The sequence below is a fragment of the Manis javanica genome, chromosome 11, assembly GCF_040802235.1.
Source record: "Manis javanica isolate MJ-LG chromosome 11, MJ_LKY, whole genome shotgun sequence".
Lineage (NCBI taxonomy): Eukaryota > Metazoa > Chordata > Mammalia > Pholidota > Manidae > Manis > Manis javanica.
In genome coordinates, this window is record NC_133166.1 from 45,688,815 (window position 1) to 45,705,604 (window position 16,790).

General features: G+C 46.2%; 7 pseudogenes; all 7 read left to right on the forward strand.

Annotated features, from left to right (window-relative positions):
• Positions 1-313: 313 nt before the first annotated feature.
• LOC140844675 (nuclear distribution protein nudE-like 1 pseudogene) lies at positions 314-1,330 on the forward strand (annotated as a pseudogene).
• A 1,157-nt stretch (positions 1,331-2,487) lies between these two features.
• LOC140844676 (nuclear distribution protein nudE-like 1 pseudogene) lies at positions 2,488-3,457 on the forward strand (annotated as a pseudogene).
• Positions 3,458-4,662: 1,205 nt separating this feature from the next.
• On the forward strand, positions 4,663-5,679 carry LOC140844677 (nuclear distribution protein nudE-like 1 pseudogene; annotated as a pseudogene).
• A 1,157-nt stretch (positions 5,680-6,836) lies between these two features.
• LOC140844678 (nuclear distribution protein nudE-like 1 pseudogene) lies at positions 6,837-7,853 on the forward strand (annotated as a pseudogene).
• Positions 7,854-9,009: 1,156 nt separating this feature from the next.
• Positions 9,010-10,026, forward strand: LOC140844679 (nuclear distribution protein nudE-like 1 pseudogene; annotated as a pseudogene).
• Positions 10,027-11,182: 1,156 nt separating this feature from the next.
• Positions 11,183-12,199, forward strand: LOC140844680 (nuclear distribution protein nudE-like 1 pseudogene; annotated as a pseudogene).
• Positions 12,200-15,530: 3,331 nt separating this feature from the next.
• On the forward strand, positions 15,531-16,547 carry LOC140844681 (nuclear distribution protein nudE-like 1 pseudogene; annotated as a pseudogene).
• Positions 16,548-16,790: the final 243 nt, after the last annotated feature.

Sequence of the window (16,790 nt, forward strand, 5' to 3'; positions counted from 1 at the left end):
GCACAAGGCCACTGTCAGTCTGACCTTAACGCGGTGGGCCTGACCCCGCCCCCGGCGACGCCCTCCTCATGACAGCCCCGCGCTGGCATGCTCTGAACCACGCCCTCTATGTCACAGAATGTCTCCCGGGCAACCCCTGATGCGCTGGGGAGGAGCTGGACACTGAGGTGCGTGGAGTGGAGCTCAGAGCTTGGAACTGCGGAGTGGAGCAGTGGCTGAGCTGCTGGGCGGCCCTGGCTGGGCCAGAAGAGCGGAGACGTCTGCCGAGAGGCGCTGAACGTGCCCTTTTGACAGGCTGGAGACTTTCTTGACTATGGATGTTGAAGATAAACCATATTTTTCTAGTTTAGAGGAGGAAACTGCTTTCTGGAAAGAACTTTCCTTCAAGTATAAACAAAGCTTCCAGGAAACTCAGGATGAGCTACTTGAATTCCAGGAAAGAAGCAGGGAATTAGAAGCAGAGTTGGAGGCACAGTTAGTACTGGCTGAACAAAGTAAGAGAGACTTGCAAGCTGACAACCAAAGACTGAAATACGAAGTGGAGGCATTAAAAGAGAAGCCAGAACATGAGCATGCACAAAGTTACAAGCAGGTCACAGTAGTAGAGGATGATTTAAATCAGACTCGGGTGGTTAAGGAGCAGTTGCAGAAGTACGTGAGAGAGCTGGAGCAAGCCAAGGATGACCTGGAGCGCGCACAAAGGGCAGCAGTAGTTTCCCTGGAAGAGTCTGAGCAAAGGCTAGATGAGGCCCTCGAAAGAAATGCATACTTAGAGAGTGAACTTGATGAAAAGGAATCTTCGTTGGTCTCTGTGCAGAGGTTAAAGGATGAAGTAAGAGAGTTAAAACAAGAACTAGCAGCTCGCGAAAGACAAGAAGTAACCAGAAAGCAAACTCTAGACTCTGAAAAGAGGGATTCTGCTGTGCAAGTGTCACTTTCTTTGCCAGCCACTCCTGTTGCCAAAGGAATGGAAAACAGTTTTCCTTCACCAAAAGCTATACCAAACCATTTTGGTATGAGCCCACTAACTCCTCCTGCCAGTACATCGGCACTAAACACGGGGAAGGATCTCTTATGGAAGGTAGTAGGAGCATTCGTATCAAAATTAACAGCTTGCAGGAATTTTGCAGAGTTCCAAGCATCACAAAAATCCTGTATTCCAGGGAATGATAACTGGGTTGATAATCGGCTACGGGAAAAAGCTCTGTCAATCAGGGCATTCGCCTTTGTTTAATAAAGGGGCAGTGAACTATTTTGACCAGCTGCTCCTCCTCCTCCTGGACTGGGCCCCTTGCACCCGTTGTTGGCCCCCAATGTGTTGCCTCTCAGTCTGTGTGAACACCCCTGCCTCCAGGTGGGTGCTCCTGCCCTCTCAACAATCCATAGAGAAGGGGTCAGTTCTGTAAGGCTGCTTATCACACCATATTTCCTTTTTCTGTGCCTTGTCTACTTTTTTCTTTTCCTCCATCATCAATTGTCTAGGCTTCCACCACCCAAATAAAGGTGCTTTATCTAAACTTTTTATCTTAAACTCAGGGCCTACTTTCTTAAGAACCTAGGCGAAGACAATTGAAAAGTCCCTTTCCCAATGCCTAAAATTCGTATTCAGAATTTACTACTCATTTTCTCTTCTATGAGATCATATACACTGTTATTTACCTGTTTTTTCCTGTGAAATTTATTGTTTCCACATTGAAAGATTTTTTTGAGGGGAAAGAAATACATTAGGAACTCTTTCAGCTCTAAGGCATTTAAACTTAGCTGTCTTGCCCATCAGTTCATAAAACTGAGCTGGGAATGACCCCAGCCACGTCCAAGTCATCTCTTTATGCCACAGCAAAAAAAAAAAAAGAAAAAGAAAAATGGCCAGAACTGTACTTAATTCTAATTAAGTTTATCTACTATATTACCTTACTTAGTTCTGCCCTTTCCCCTCTTTGAGGGTAAGAAAGTTGATGTTCATCATCATTGTATCTCCAGCTATAAAAACATGTTCCACATAATAAGACCCAAAGAGATTCATCTTACGTGAACAAGAACAGCTAAACACTGACACTTGAAGGAACTGGAAAGCCGACTTTTAACCACGGTGGTGCCTCTTTCCCGAGTGGCAAAGTGTGCAGGGAAAACTTCGATGGCCAAAAGCGCATATTGCGGAGCTTGGGAGCGCCTGTGCACAAGGCCACTGTCAGTCTGACCTTAACGCGGTGGGCCTGACCCCGCCCCCGGCGACGCCCTCCTCATGACAGCCCCGCGCTGGCATGCTCTGAACCACGCCCTCTATGTCACAGAATGTCTCCCGGGCAACCCCTGATGCGCTGGGGAGGAGCTGGACACTGAGGTGCGTGGAGTGGAGCTCAGAGCTTGGAACTGCGGAGTGGAGCAGTGGCTGAGCTGCTGGGCGGCCCTGGCTGGGCCAGAAGAGCGGAGACGTCTGCCGAGAGGCGCTGAACGTGCCCTTTTGACAGGCTGGAGACTTTCTTGACTATGGATGTTGAAGATAAACCATATTTTTCTAGTTTAGAGGAGGAAACTGCTTTCTGGAAAGAACTTTCCTTCAAGTATAAACAAAGCTTCCAGGAAACTCAGGATGAGCTACTTGAATTCCAGGAAAGAAGCAGGGAATTAGAAGCAGAGTTGGAGGCACAGTTAGTACTGGCTGAACAAAGTAAGAGAGACTTGCAAGCTGACAACCAAAGACTGAAATACGAAGTGGAGGCATTAAAAGAGAAGCCAGAACATGAGCATGCACAAAGTTACAAGCAGGTCACAGTAGTAGAGGATGATTTAAATCAGACTCGGGTGGTTAAGGAGCAGTTGCAGAAGTACGTGAGAGAGCTGGAGCAAGCCAAGGATGACCTGGAGCGCGCACAAAGGGCAGCAGTAGTTTCCCTGGAAGAGTCTGAGCAAAGGCTAGATGAGGCCCTCGAAAGAAATGCATACTTAGAGAGTGAACTTGATGAAAAGGAATCTTCGTTGGTCTCTGTGCAGAGGTTAAAGGATGAAGTAAGAGAGTTAAAACAAGAACTAGCAGCTCGCGAAAGACAAGAAGTAACCAGAAAGCAAACTCTAGACTCTGAAAAGAGGGATTCTGCTGTGCAAGTGTCACTTTCTTTGCCAGCCACTCCTGTTGCCAAAGGAATGGAAAACAGTTTTCCTTCACCAAAAGCTATACCAAACCATTTTGGTATGAGCCCACTAACTCCTCCTGCCAGTACATCGGCACTAAACACGGGGAAGGATCTCTTATGGAAGGTAGTAGGAGCATTCGTATCAAAATTAACAGCTTGCAGGAATTTTGCAGAGTTCCAAGCATCACAAAAATCCTGTATTCCAGGGAATGATAACTGGGTTGATAATCGGCTACGGGAAAAAGCTCTGTCAATCAGGGCATTCGCCTTTGTTTAATAAAGGGGCAGTGAACTATTGTGACCAGCTGCTCCTCCTCCTCCTGGACTGGGCCCCTTGCACCCGTTGTTGGCCCCCAATGTGTTGCCTCTCAGTCTGTGTGAACACCCCTGCCTCCAGGTGGGTGCTCCTGCCCTCTCAACAATCCATAGAGAAGGGGTCAGTTCTGTAAGGCTGCTTATCACACCATATTTCCTTTTTCTGTGCCTTGTCTACTTTTTTCTTTTCCTCCATCATCAATTGTCTAGGCTTCCACCACCCAAATAAAGGTGCTTTATCTAAACTTTTTATCTTAAACTCAGGGCCTACTTTCTTAAGAACCTAGGCGAAGACAATTGAAAAGTCCCTTTCCCAATGCCTAAAATTCGTATTCAGAATTTACTACTCATTTTCTCTTCTATGAGATCATATACACTGTTATTTACCTGTTTTTTCCTGTGAAATTTATTGTTTCCACATTGAAAGATTTTTTTGAGGGGAAAGAAATACATTAGGAACTCTTTCAGCTCTAAGGCATTTAAACTTAGCTGTCTTGCCCATCAGTTCATAAAACTGAGCTGGGAATGACCCCAGCCACTTCCAAGTCATCTCTTTATGCCACAGCAAAAAAAAAAAAAAGAAAAAGAAAAATGGCCAGAACTGTACTTAATTCTAATCAAGTTTATCTACTATATTACCTTACTTAGTTCTGCCCTTTCCCCTCTTTGAGGGTAAGAAAGTTGATGTTCATCATCATTGTATCTCCAGCTATAAAAACATGTTCCACATAATAAGACCCAAAGAGATTCATCTTATGTGAACAAGAACAGCTAAACACTGACACTTGAAGGAACTGGAAAGCCGACTTTTAACCACGGTGGTGCCTCTTTCCCGAGTGGCAAAGTGTGCAGGGAAAACTTCGATGGCCAAAAGCGCATATTGCGGAGCTTGGGAGCGCCTGTGCACAAGGCCACTGTCAGTCTGACCTTAACGCGGTGGGCCTGACCCCGCCCCCGGCGACGCCCTCCTCATGACAGCCCCGCGCTGGCATGCTCTGAACCACGCCCTCTAGGTCACAGAATGTCTCCCGGGCAACCCCTGATGCGCTGGGGAGGAGCTGGACACTGAGGTGCGTGGAGTGGAGCTCAGAGCTTGGAACTGCGGAGTGGAGCAGTGGCTGAGCTGCTGGGCGGCCCTGGCTGGGCCAGAAGAGCGGAGACGTCTGCCGAGAGGCGCTGAACGTGCCCTTTTGACAGGCTGGAGACTTTCTTGACTATGGATGTTGAAGATAAACCATATTTTTCTAGTTTAGAGGAGGAAACTGCTTTCTGGAAAGAACTTTCCTTCAAGTATAAACAAAGCTTCCAGGAAACTCAGGATGAGCTACTTGAATTCCAGGAAAGAAGCAGGGAATTAGAAGCAGAGTTGGAGGCACAGTTAGTACTGGCTGAACAAAGTAAGAGAGACTTGCAAGCTGACAACCAAAGACTGAAATACGAAGTGGAGGCATTAAAAGAGAAGCCAGAACATGAGCATGCACAAAGTTACAAGCAGGTCACAGTAGTAGAGGATGATTTAAATCAGACTCGGGTGGTTAAGGAGCAGTTGCAGAAGTACGTGAGAGAGCTGGAGCAAGCCAAGGATGACCTGGAGCGCGCACAAAGGGCAGCAGTAGTTTCCCTGGAAGAGTCTGAGCAAAGGCTAGATGAGGCCCTCGAAAGAAATGCATACTTAGAGAGTGAACTTGATGAAAAGGAATCTTCGTTGGTCTCTGTGCAGAGGTTAAAGGATGAAGTAAGAGAGTTAAAACAAGAACTAGCAGCTCGCGAAAGACAAGAAGTAACCAGAAAGCAAACTCTAGACTCTGAAAAGAGGGATTCTGCTGTGCAAGTGTCACTTTCTTTGCCAGCCACTCCTGTTGCCAAAGGAATGGAAAACAGTTTTCCTTCACCAAAAGCTATACCAAACCATTTTGGTATGAGCCCACTAACTCCTCCTGCCAGTACATCGGCACTAAACACGGGGAAGGATCTCTTATGGAAGGTAGTAGGAGCATTCGTATCAAAATTAACAGCTTGCAGGAATTTTGCAGAGTTCCAAGCATCACAAAAATCCTGTATTCCAGGGAATGATAACTGGGTTGATAATCGGCTACGGGAAAAAGCTCTGTCAATCAGGGCATTCGCCTTTGTTTAATAAAGGGGCAGTGAACTATTTTGACCAGCTGCTCCTCCTCCTCCTGGACTGGGCCCCTTGCACCCGTTGTTGGCCCCCAATGTGTTGCCTCTCAGTCTGTGTGAACACCCCTGCCTCCAGGTGGGTGCTCCTGCCCTCTCAACAATCCATAGAGAAGGGGTCAGTTCTGTAAGGCTGCTTATCACACCATATTTCCTTTTTCTGTGCCTTGTCTACTTTTTTCTTTTCCTCCATCATCAATTGTCTAGGCTTCCACCACCCAAATAAAGGTGCTTTATCTAAACTTTTTATCTTAAACTCAGGGCCTACTTTCTTAAGAACCTAGGCGAAGACAATTGAAAAGTCCCTTTCCCAATGCCTAAAATTCGTATTCAGAATTTACTACTCATTTTCTCTTCTATGAGATCATATACACTGTTATTTACCTGTTTTTTCCTGTGAAATTTATTGTTTCCACATTGAAAGATTTTTTTGAGGGGAAAGAAATACATTAGGAACTCTTTCAGCTCTAAGGCATTTAAACTTAGCTGTCTTGCCCATCAGTTCATAAAACTGAGCTGGGAATGACCCCAGCCACTTCCAAGTCATCTCTTTATGCCACAGCAAAAAAAAAAAAAGAAAAAGAAAAATGGCCAGAACTGTACTTAATTCTAATCAAGTTTATCTACTATATTACCTTACTTAGTTCTGCCCTTTCCCCTCTTTGAGGGTAAGAAAGTTGATGTTCATCATCATTGTATCTCCAGCTATAAAAACATGTTCCACATAATAAGACCCAAAGAGATTCATCTTACGTGAACAAGAACAGCTAAACACTGACACTTGAAGGAACTGGAAAGCCGACTTTTAACCACGGTGGTGCCTCTTTCCCGAGTGGCAAAGTGTGCAGGGAAAACTTCGATGGCCAAAAGCGCATATTGCGGAGCTTGGGAGCGCCTGTGCACAAGGCCACTGTCAGTCTGACCTTAACGCGGTGGGCCTGACCCCGCCCCCGGCGACGCCCTCCTCATGACAGCCCCGCGCTGGCATGCTCTGAACCACGCCCTCTAGGTCACAGAATGTCTCCCGGGCAACCCCTGATGCGCTGGGGAGGAGCTGGACACTGAGGTGCGTGGAGTGGAGCTCAGAGCTTGGAACTGCGGAGTGGAGCAGTGGCTGAGCTGCTGGGCGGCCCTGGCTGGGCCAGAAGAGCGGAGACGTCTGCCGAGAGGCGCTGAACGTGCCCTTTTGACAGGCTGGAGACTTTCTTGACTATGGATGTTGAAGATAAACCATATTTTTCTAGTTTAGAGGAGGAAACTGCTTTCTGGAAAGAACTTTCCTTCAAGTATAAACAAAGCTTCCAGGAAACTCAGGATGAGCTACTTGAATTCCAGGAAAGAAGCAGGGAATTAGAAGCAGAGTTGGAGGCACAGTTAGTACTGGCTGAACAAAGTAAGAGAGACTTGCAAGCTGACAACCAAAGACTGAAATACGAAGTGGAGGCATTAAAAGAGAAGCCAGAACATGAGCATGCACAAAGTTACAAGCAGGTCACAGTAGTAGAGGATGATTTAAATCAGACTCGGGTGGTTAAGGAGCAGTTGCAGAAGTACGTGAGAGAGCTGGAGCAAGCCAAGGATGACCTGGAGCGCGCACAAAGGGCAGCAGTAGTTTCCCTGGAAGAGTCTGAGCAAAGGCTAGATGAGGCCCTCGAAAGAAATGCATACTTAGAGAGTGAACTTGATGAAAAGGAATCTTCGTTGGTCTCTGTGCAGAGGTTAAAGGATGAAGTAAGAGAGTTAAAACAAGAACTAGCAGCTCGCGAAAGACAAGAAGTAACCAGAAAGCAAACTCTAGACTCTGAAAAGAGGGATTCTGCTGTGCAAGTGTCACTTTCTTTGCCAGCCACTCCTGTTGCCAAAGGAATGGAAAACAGTTTTCCTTCACCAAAAGCTATACCAAACCATTTTGGTATGAGCCCACTAACTCCTCCTGCCAGTACATCGGCACTAAACACGGGGAAGGATCTCTTATGGAAGGTAGTAGGAGCATTCGTATCAAAATTAACAGCTTGCAGGAATTTTGCAGAGTTCCAAGCATCACAAAAATCCTGTATTCCAGGGAATGATAACTGGGTTGATAATCGGCTACGGGAAAAAGCTCTGTCAATCAGGGCATTCGCCTTTGTTTAATAAAGGGGCAGTGAACTATTTTGACCAGCTGCTCCTCCTCCTCCTGGACTGGGCCCCTTGCACCCGTTGTTGGCCCCCAATGTGTTGCCTCTCAGTCTGTGTGAACACCCCTGCCTCCAGGTGGGTGCTCCTGCCCTCTCAACAATCCATAGAGAAGGGGTCAGTTCTGTAAGGCTGCTTATCACACCATATTTCCTTTTTCTGTGCCTTGTCTACTTTTTTCTTTTCCTCCATCATCAATTGTCTAGGCTTCCACCACCCAAATAAAGGTGCTTTATCTAAACTTTTTATCTTAAACTCAGGGCCTACTTTCTTAAGAACCTAGGCGAAGACAATTGAAAAGTCCCTTTCCCAATGCCTAAAATTCGTATTCAGAATTTACTACTCATTTTCTCTTCTATGAGATCATATACACTGTTATTTACCTGTTTTTTCCTGTGAAATTTATTGTTTCCACATTGAAAGATTTTTTTGAGGGGAAAGAAATACATTAGGAACTCTTTCAGCTCTAAGGCATTTAAACTTAGCTGTCTTGCCCATCAGTTCATAAAACTGAGCTGGGAATGACCCCAGCCACTTCCAAGTCATCTCTTTATGCCACAGCAAAAAAGAAAAAGAAAAAGAAAAATGGCCAGAACTGTACTTAATTCTAATCAAGTTTATCTACTATATTACCTTACTTAGTTCTGCCCTTTCCCCTCTTTGAGGGTAAGAAAGTTGATGTTCATCATCATTGTATCTCCAGCTATAAAAACATGTTCCACATAATAAGACCCAAAGAGATTCATCTTACGTGAACAAGAACAGCTAAACACTGACACTTGAAGGAACTGGAAAGCCGACTTTTAACCACGGTGGTGCCTCTTTCCCGAGTGGCAAAGTGTGCAGGGAAAACTTCGATGGCCAAAAGCGCATATTGCGGAGCTTGGGAGCGCCTGTGCACAAGGCCACTGTCAGTCTGACCTTAACGCGGTGGGCCTGACCCCGCCCCCGGCGACGCCCTCCTCATGACAGCCCCGCGCTGGCATGCTCTGAACCACGCCCTCTAGGTCACAGAATGTCTCCCGGGCAACCCCTGATGCGCTGGGGAGGAGCTGGACACTGAGGTGCGTGGAGTGGAGCTCAGAGCTTGGAACTGCGGAGTGGAGCAGTGGCTGAGCTGCTGGGCGGCCCTGGCTGGGCCAGAAGAGCGGAGACGTCTGCCGAGAGGCGCTGAACGTGCCCTTTTGACAGGCTGGAGACTTTCTTGACTATGGATGTTGAAGATAAACCATATTTTTCTAGTTTAGAGGAGGAAACTGCTTTCTGGAAAGAACTTTCCTTCAAGTATAAACAAAGCTTCCAGGAAACTCAGGATGAGCTACTTGAATTCCAGGAAAGAAGCAGGGAATTAGAAGCAGAGTTGGAGGCACAGTTAGTACTGGCTGAACAAAGTAAGAGAGACTTGCAAGCTGACAACCAAAGACTGAAATACGAAGTGGAGGCATTAAAAGAGAAGCCAGAACATGAGCATGCACAAAGTTACAAGCAGGTCACAGTAGTAGAGGATGATTTAAATCAGACTCGGGTGGTTAAGGAGCAGTTGCAGAAGTACGTGAGAGAGCTGGAGCAAGCCAAGGATGACCTGGAGCGCGCACAAAGGGCAGCAGTAGTTTCCCTGGAAGAGTCTGAGCAAAGGCTAGATGAGGCCCTCGAAAGAAATGCATACTTAGAGAGTGAACTTGATGAAAAGGAATCTTCGTTGGTCTCTGTGCAGAGGTTAAAGGATGAAGTAAGAGAGTTAAAACAAGAACTAGCAGCTCGCGAAAGACAAGAAGTAACCAGAAAGCAAACTCTAGACTCTGAAAAGAGGGATTCTGCTGTGCAAGTGTCACTTTCTTTGCCAGCCACTCCTGTTGCCAAAGGAATGGAAAACAGTTTTCCTTCACCAAAAGCTATACCAAACCATTTTGGTATGAGCCCACTAACTCCTCCTGCCAGTACATCGGCACTAAACATGGGGAAGGATCTCTTATGGAAGGTAGTAGGAGCATTCGTATCAAAATTAACAGCTTGCAGGAATTTTGCAGAGTTCCAAGCATCACAAAAATCCTGTATTCCAGGGAATGATAACTGGGTTGATAATCGGCTACGGGAAAAAGCTCTGTCAATCAGGGCATTCGCCTTTGTTTAATAAAGGGGCAGTGAACTATTGTGACCAGCTGCTCCTCCTCCTCCTGGACTGGGCCCCTTGCACCCGTTGTTGGCCCCCAATGTGTTGCCTCTCAGTCTGTGTGAACACCCCTGCCTCCAGGTGGGTGCTCCTGCCCTCTCAACAATCCATAGAGAAGGGGTCAGTTCTGTAAGGCTGCTTATCACACCATATTTCCTTTTTCTGTGCCTTGTCTACTTTTTTCTTTTCCTCCATCATCAATTGTCTAGGCTTCCACCACCCAAATAAAGGTGCTTTATCTAAACTTTTTATCTTAAACTCAGGGCCTACTTTCTTAAGAACCTAGGCGAAGACAATTGAAAAGTCCCTTTCCCAATGCCTAAAATTCGTATTCAGAATTTACTACTCATTTTCTCTTCTATGAGATCATATACACTGTTATTTACCTGTTTTTTCCTGTGAAATTTATTGTTTCCACATTGAAAGATTTTTTTGAGGGGAAAGAAATACATTAGGAACTCTTTCAGCTCTAAGGCATTTAAACTTAGCTGTCTTGCCCATCAGTTCATAAAACTGAGCTGGGAATGACCCCAGCCACTTCCAAGTCATCTCTTTATGCCACAGCAAAAAAGAAAAAGAAAAAGAAAAATGGCCAGAACTGTACTTAATTCTAATCAAGTTTATCTACTATATTACCTTACTTAGTTCTGCCCTTTCCCCTCTTTGAGGGTAAGAAAGTTGATGTTCATCATCATTGTATCTCCAGCTATAAAAACATGTTCCACATAATAAGACCCAAAGAGATTCATCTTACGTGAACAAGAACAGCTAAACACTGACACTTGAAGGAACTGGAAAGCCGACTTTTAACCACGGTGGTGCCTCTTTCCCGAGTGGCAAAGTGTGCAGGGAAAACTTCGATGGCCAAAAGCGCATATTGCGGAGCTTGGGAGCGCCTGTGCACAAGGCCACTGTCAGTCTGACCTTAACGCGGTGGGCCTGACCCCGCCCCCGGCGACGCCCTCCTCATGACAGCCCCGCGCTGGCATGCTCTGAACCACGCCCTCTAGGTCACAGAATGTCTCCCGGGCAACCCCTGATGCGCTGGGGAGGAGCTGGACACTGAGGTGCGTGGAGTGGAGCTCAGAGCTTGGAACTGCGGAGTGGAGCAGTGGCTGAGCTGCTGGGCGGCCCTGGCTGGGCCAGAAGAGCGGAGACGTCTGCCGAGAGGCGCTGAACGTGCCCTTTTGACAGGCTGGAGACTTTCTTGACTATGGATGTTGAAGATAAACCATATTTTTCTAGTTTAGAGGAGGAAACTGCTTTCTGGAAAGAACTTTCCTTCAAGTATAAACAAAGCTTCCAGGAAACTCAGGATGAGCTACTTGAATTCCAGGAAAGAAGCAGGGAATTAGAAGCAGAGTTGGAGGCACAGTTAGTACTGGCTGAACAAAGTAAGAGAGACTTGCAAGCTGACAACCAAAGACTGAAATACGAAGTGGAGGCATTAAAAGAGAAGCCAGAACATGAGCATGCACAAAGTTACAAGCAGGTCACAGTAGTAGAGGATGATTTAAATCAGACTCGGGTGGTTAAGGAGCAGTTGCAGAAGTACGTGAGAGAGCTGGAGCAAGCCAAGGATGACCTGGAGCGCGCACAAAGGGCAGCAGTAGTTTCCCTGGAAGAGTCTGAGCAAAGGCTAGATGAGGCCCTCGAAAGAAATGCATACTTAGAGAGTGAACTTGATGAAAAGGAATCTTCGTTGGTCTCTGTGCAGAGGTTAAAGGATGAAGTAAGAGAGTTAAAACAAGAACTAGCAGCTCGCGAAAGACAAGAAGTAACCAGAAAGCAAACTCTAGACTCTGAAAAGAGGGATTCTGCTGTGCAAGTGTCACTTTCTTTGCCAGCCACTCCTGTTGCCAAAGGAATGGAAAACAGTTTTCCTTCACCAAAAGCTATACCAAACCATTTTGGTATGAGCCCACTAACTCCTCCTGCCAGTACATCGGCACTAAACATGGGGAAGGATCTCTTATGGAAGGTAGTAGGAGCATTCGTATCAAAATTAACAGCTTGCAGGAATTTTGCAGAGTTCCAAGCATCACAAAAATCCTGTATTCCAGGGAATGATAACTGGGTTGATAATCGGCTACGGGAAAAAGCTCTGTCAATCAGGGCATTCGCCTTTGTTTAATAAAGGGGCAGTGAACTATTGTGACCAGCTGCTCCTCCTCCTCCTGGACTGGGCCCCTTGCACCCGTTGTTGGCCCCCAATGTGTTGCCTCTCAGTCTGTGTGAACACCCCTGCCTCCAGGTGGGTGCTCCTGCCCTCTCAACAATCCATAGAGAAGGGGTCAGTTCTGTAAGGCTGCTTATCACACCATATTTCCTTTTTCTGTGCCTTGTCTACTTTTTTCTTTTCCTCCATCATCAATTGTCTAGGCTTCCACCACCCAAATAAAGGTGCTTTATCTAAACTTTTTATCTTAAACTCAGGGCCTACTTTCTTAAGAACCTAGGCGAAGACAATTGAAAAGTCCCTTTCCCAATGCCTAAAATTCGTATTCAGAATTTACTACTCATTTTCTCTTCTATGAGATCATATACACTGTTATTTACCTGTTTTTTCCTGTGAAATTTATTGTTTCCACATTGAAAGATTTTTTTGAGGGGAAAGAAATACATTAGGAACTCTTTCAGCTCTAAGGCATTTAAACTTAGCTGTCTTGCCCATCAGTTCATAAAACTGAGCTGGGAATGACCCCAGCCACTTCCAAGTCATCTCTTTATGCCACAGCAAAAAAAAAAAAGAAAAAGAAAAATGGCCAGAACTGTACTTAATTCTAATCAAGTTTATCTACTATATTACCTTACTTAGTTCTGCCCTTTCCCCTCTTTGAGGGTAAGAAAGTTGATGTTCATCATCATTGTATCTCCAGCTATAAAAACATGTTCCACATAATAAGACCCAAAGAGATTCATCTTACGTGAACAAGAACAGCTAAACACTGACACTTGAAGGAACTGGAAAGCCGACTTTTAACCACGGTGGTGCCTCTTTCCCGAGTGGCAAAGTGTGCAGGGAAAACTTCGATGGCCAAAAGCGCATATTGCGGAGCTTGGGAGCGCCTGTGCACAAGGCCACTGTCAGTCTGACCTTAACGCGGTGGGCCTGACCCCGCCCCCGGCGACGCCCTCCTCATGACAGCCCCGCGCTGGCATGCTCTGAACCACGCCCTCTAGGTCACAGAATGTCTCCCGGGCAACCCCTGATGCGCTGGGGAGGAGCTGGACACTGAGGTGCGTGGAGTGGAGCTCAGAGCTTGGAACTGCGGAGTGGAGCAGTGGCTGAGCTGCTGGGCGGCCCTGGCTGGGCCAGAAGAGCGGAGACGTCTGCCGAGAGGCGCTGAACGTGCCCTTTTGACAGGCTGGAGACTTTCTTGACTATGGATGTTGAAGATAAACCATATTTTTCTAGTTTAGAGGAGGAAACTGCTTTCTGGAAAGAACTTTCCTTCAAGTATAAACAAAGCTTCCAGGAAACTCAGGATGAGCCACTTGAATTCCAGGAAAGAAGCAGGGAATTAGAAGCAGAGTTGGAGGCACAGTTAGTACTGGCTGAACAAAGTAAGAGAGACTTGCAAGCTGACAACCAAAGACTGAAATACGAAGTGGAGGCATTAAAAGAGAAGCCAGAACATGAGCATGCACAAAGTTACAAGCAGGTCACAGTAGTAGAGGATGATTTAAATCAGACTCGGGTGGTTAAGGAGCAGTTGCAGAAGTACGTGAGAGAGCTGGAGCAAGCCAAGGATGACCTGGAGCGCGCACAAAGGGCAGCAGTAGTTTCCCTGGAAGAGTCTGAGCAAAGGCTAGATGAGGCCCTCGAAAGAAATGCATACTTAGAGAGTGAACTTGATGAAAAGGAATCTTCGTTGGTCTCTGTGCAGAGGTTAAAGGATGAAGTAAGAGAGTTAAAACAAGAACTAGCAGCTCGCGAAAGACAAGAAGTAACCAGAAAGCAAACTCTAGACTCTGAAAAGAGGGATTCTGCTGTGCAAGTGTCACTTTCTTTGCCAGCCACTCCTGTTGCCAAAGGAATGGAAAACAGTTTTCCTTCACCAAAAGCTATACCAAACCATTTTGGTATGAGCCCACTAACTCCTCCTGCCAGTACATCGGCACTAAACACGGGGAAGGATCTCTTATGGAAGGTAGTAGGAGCATTCGTATCAAAATTAACAGCTTGCAGGAATTTTGCAGAGTTCCAAGCATCACAAAAATCCTGTATTCCAGGGAATGATAACTGGGTTGATAATCGGCTACGGGAAAAAGCTCTGTCAATCAGGGCATTCGCCTTTGTTTAATAAAGGGGCAGTGAACTATTTTGACCAGCTGCTCCTCCTCCTCCTGGACTGGGCCCCTTGCACCCGTTGTTGGCCCCCAATGTGTTGCCTCTCAGTCTGTGTGAACACCCCTGCCTCCAGGTGGGTGCTCCTGCCCTCTCAACAATCCATAGAGAAGGGGTCAGTTCTGTAAGGCTGCTTATCACACCATATTTCCTTTTTCTGTGCCTTGTCTACTTTTTTCTTTTCCTCCATCATCAATTGTCTAGGCTTCCACCACCCAAATAAAGGTGCTTTATCTAAACTTTTTATCTTAAACTCAGGGCCTACTTTCTTAAGAACCTAGGCGAAGACAATTGAAAAGTCCCTTTCCCAATGCCTAAAATTCGTATTCAGAATTTACTACTCATTTTCTCTTCTATGAGATCATATACACTGTTATTTACCTGTTTTTTCCTGTGAAATTTATTGTTTCCACATTGAAAGATTTTTTTGAGGGGAAAGAAATACATTAGGAACTCTTTCAGCTCTAAGGCATTTAAACTTAGCTGTCTTGCCCATCAGTTCATAAAACTGAGCTGGGAATGACCCCAGCCACTTCCAAGTCATCTCTTTATGCCACAGCAAAAAAAAAAAAAAGAAAAAGAAAAATGGCCAGAACTGTACTTAATTCTAATCAAGTTTATCTACTATATTACCTTACTTAGTTCTGCCCTTTCCCCTCTTTGAGGGTAAGAAAGTTGATGTTCATCATCATTGTATCTCCAGCTATAAAAACATGTTCCACATAATAAGACCCAAAGAGATTCATCTTACGTGAACAAGAACAGCTAAACACTGACACTTGAAGGAACTGGAAAGCCGACTTTTAACCACGGTGGTGCCTCTTTCCCGAGTGGCAAAGTGTGCAGGGAAAACTTCGATGGCCAAAAGCGCATATTGCGGAGCTTGGGAGCGCCTGTGCACAAGGCCACTGTCAGTCTGACCTTAACGCGGTGGGCCTGACCCCGCCCCCGGCGACGCCCTCCTCATGACAGCCCCGCGCTGGCATGCTCTGAACCACGCCCTCTAGGTCACAGAATGTCTCCCGGGCAACCCCTGATGCGCTGGGGAGGAGCTGGACACTGAGGTGCGTGGAGTGGAGCTCAGAGCTTGGAACTGCGGAGTGGAGCAGTGGCTGAGCTGCTGGGCGGCCCTGGCTGGGCCAGAAGAGCGGAGACGTCTGCCGAGAGGCGCTGAACGTGCCCTTTTGACAGGCTGGAGACTTTCTTGACTATGGATGTTGAAGATAAACCATATTTTTCTAGTTTAGAGGAGGAAACTGCTTTCTGGAAAGAACTTTCCTTCAAGTATAAACAAAGCTTCCAGGAAACTCAGGATGAGCTACTTGAATTCCAGGAAAGAAGCAGGGAATTAGAAGCAGAGTTGGAGGCACAGTTAGTACTGGCTGAACAAAGTAAGAGAGACTTGCAAGCTGACAACCAAAGACTGAAATACGAAGTGGAGGCATTAAAAGAGAAGCCAGAACATGAGCATGCACAAAGTTACAAGCAGGTCACAGTAGTAGAGGATGATTTAAATCAGACTCGGGTGGTTAAGGAGCAGTTGCAGAAGTACGTGAGAGAGCTGGAGCAAGCCAAGGATGACCTGGAGCGCGCACAAAGGGCAGCAGTAGTTTCCCTGGAAGAGTCTGAGCAAAGGCTAGATGAGGCCCTCGAAAGAAATGCATACTTAGAGAGTGAACTTGATGAAAAGGAATCTTCGTTGGTCTCTGTGCAGAGGTTAAAGGATGAAGTAAGAGAGTTAAAACAAGAACTAGCAGCTCGCGAAAGACAAGAAGTAACCAGAAAGCAAACTCTAGACTCTGAAAAGAGGGATTCTGCTGTGCAAGTGTCACTTTCTTTGCCAGCCACTCCTGTTGCCAAAGGAATGGAAAACAGTTTTCCTTCACCAAAAGCTATACCAAACCATTTTGGTATGAGCCCACTAACTCCTCCTGCCAGTACATCGGCACTAAACACGGGGAAGGATCTCTTATGGAAGGTAGTAGGAGCATTCGTATCAAAATTAACAGCTTGCAGGAATTTTGCAGAGTTCCAAGCATCACAAAAATCCTGTATTCCAGGGAATGATAACTGGGTTGATAATCGGCTACGGGAAAAAGCTCTGTCAATCAGGGCATTCGCCTTTGTTTAATAAAGGGGCAGTGAACTATTTTGACCAGCTGCTCCTCCTCCTCCTGGACTGGGCCCCTTGCACCCGTTGTTGGCCCCCAATGTGTTGCCTCTCAGTCTGTGTGAACACCCCTGCCTCCAGGTGGGTGCTCCTGCCCTCTCAACAATCCATAGAGAAGGGGTCAGTTCTGTAAGGCTGCTTATCACACCATATTTCCTTTTTCTGTGCCTTGTCTACTTTTTTCTTTTCCTCCATCATCAATTGTCTAGGCTTCCACCACCCAAATAAAGGTGCTTTATCTAAACTTTTTATCTTAAACTCAGGGCCTACTTTCTTAAGAACCTAGGCGAAGACAATTGA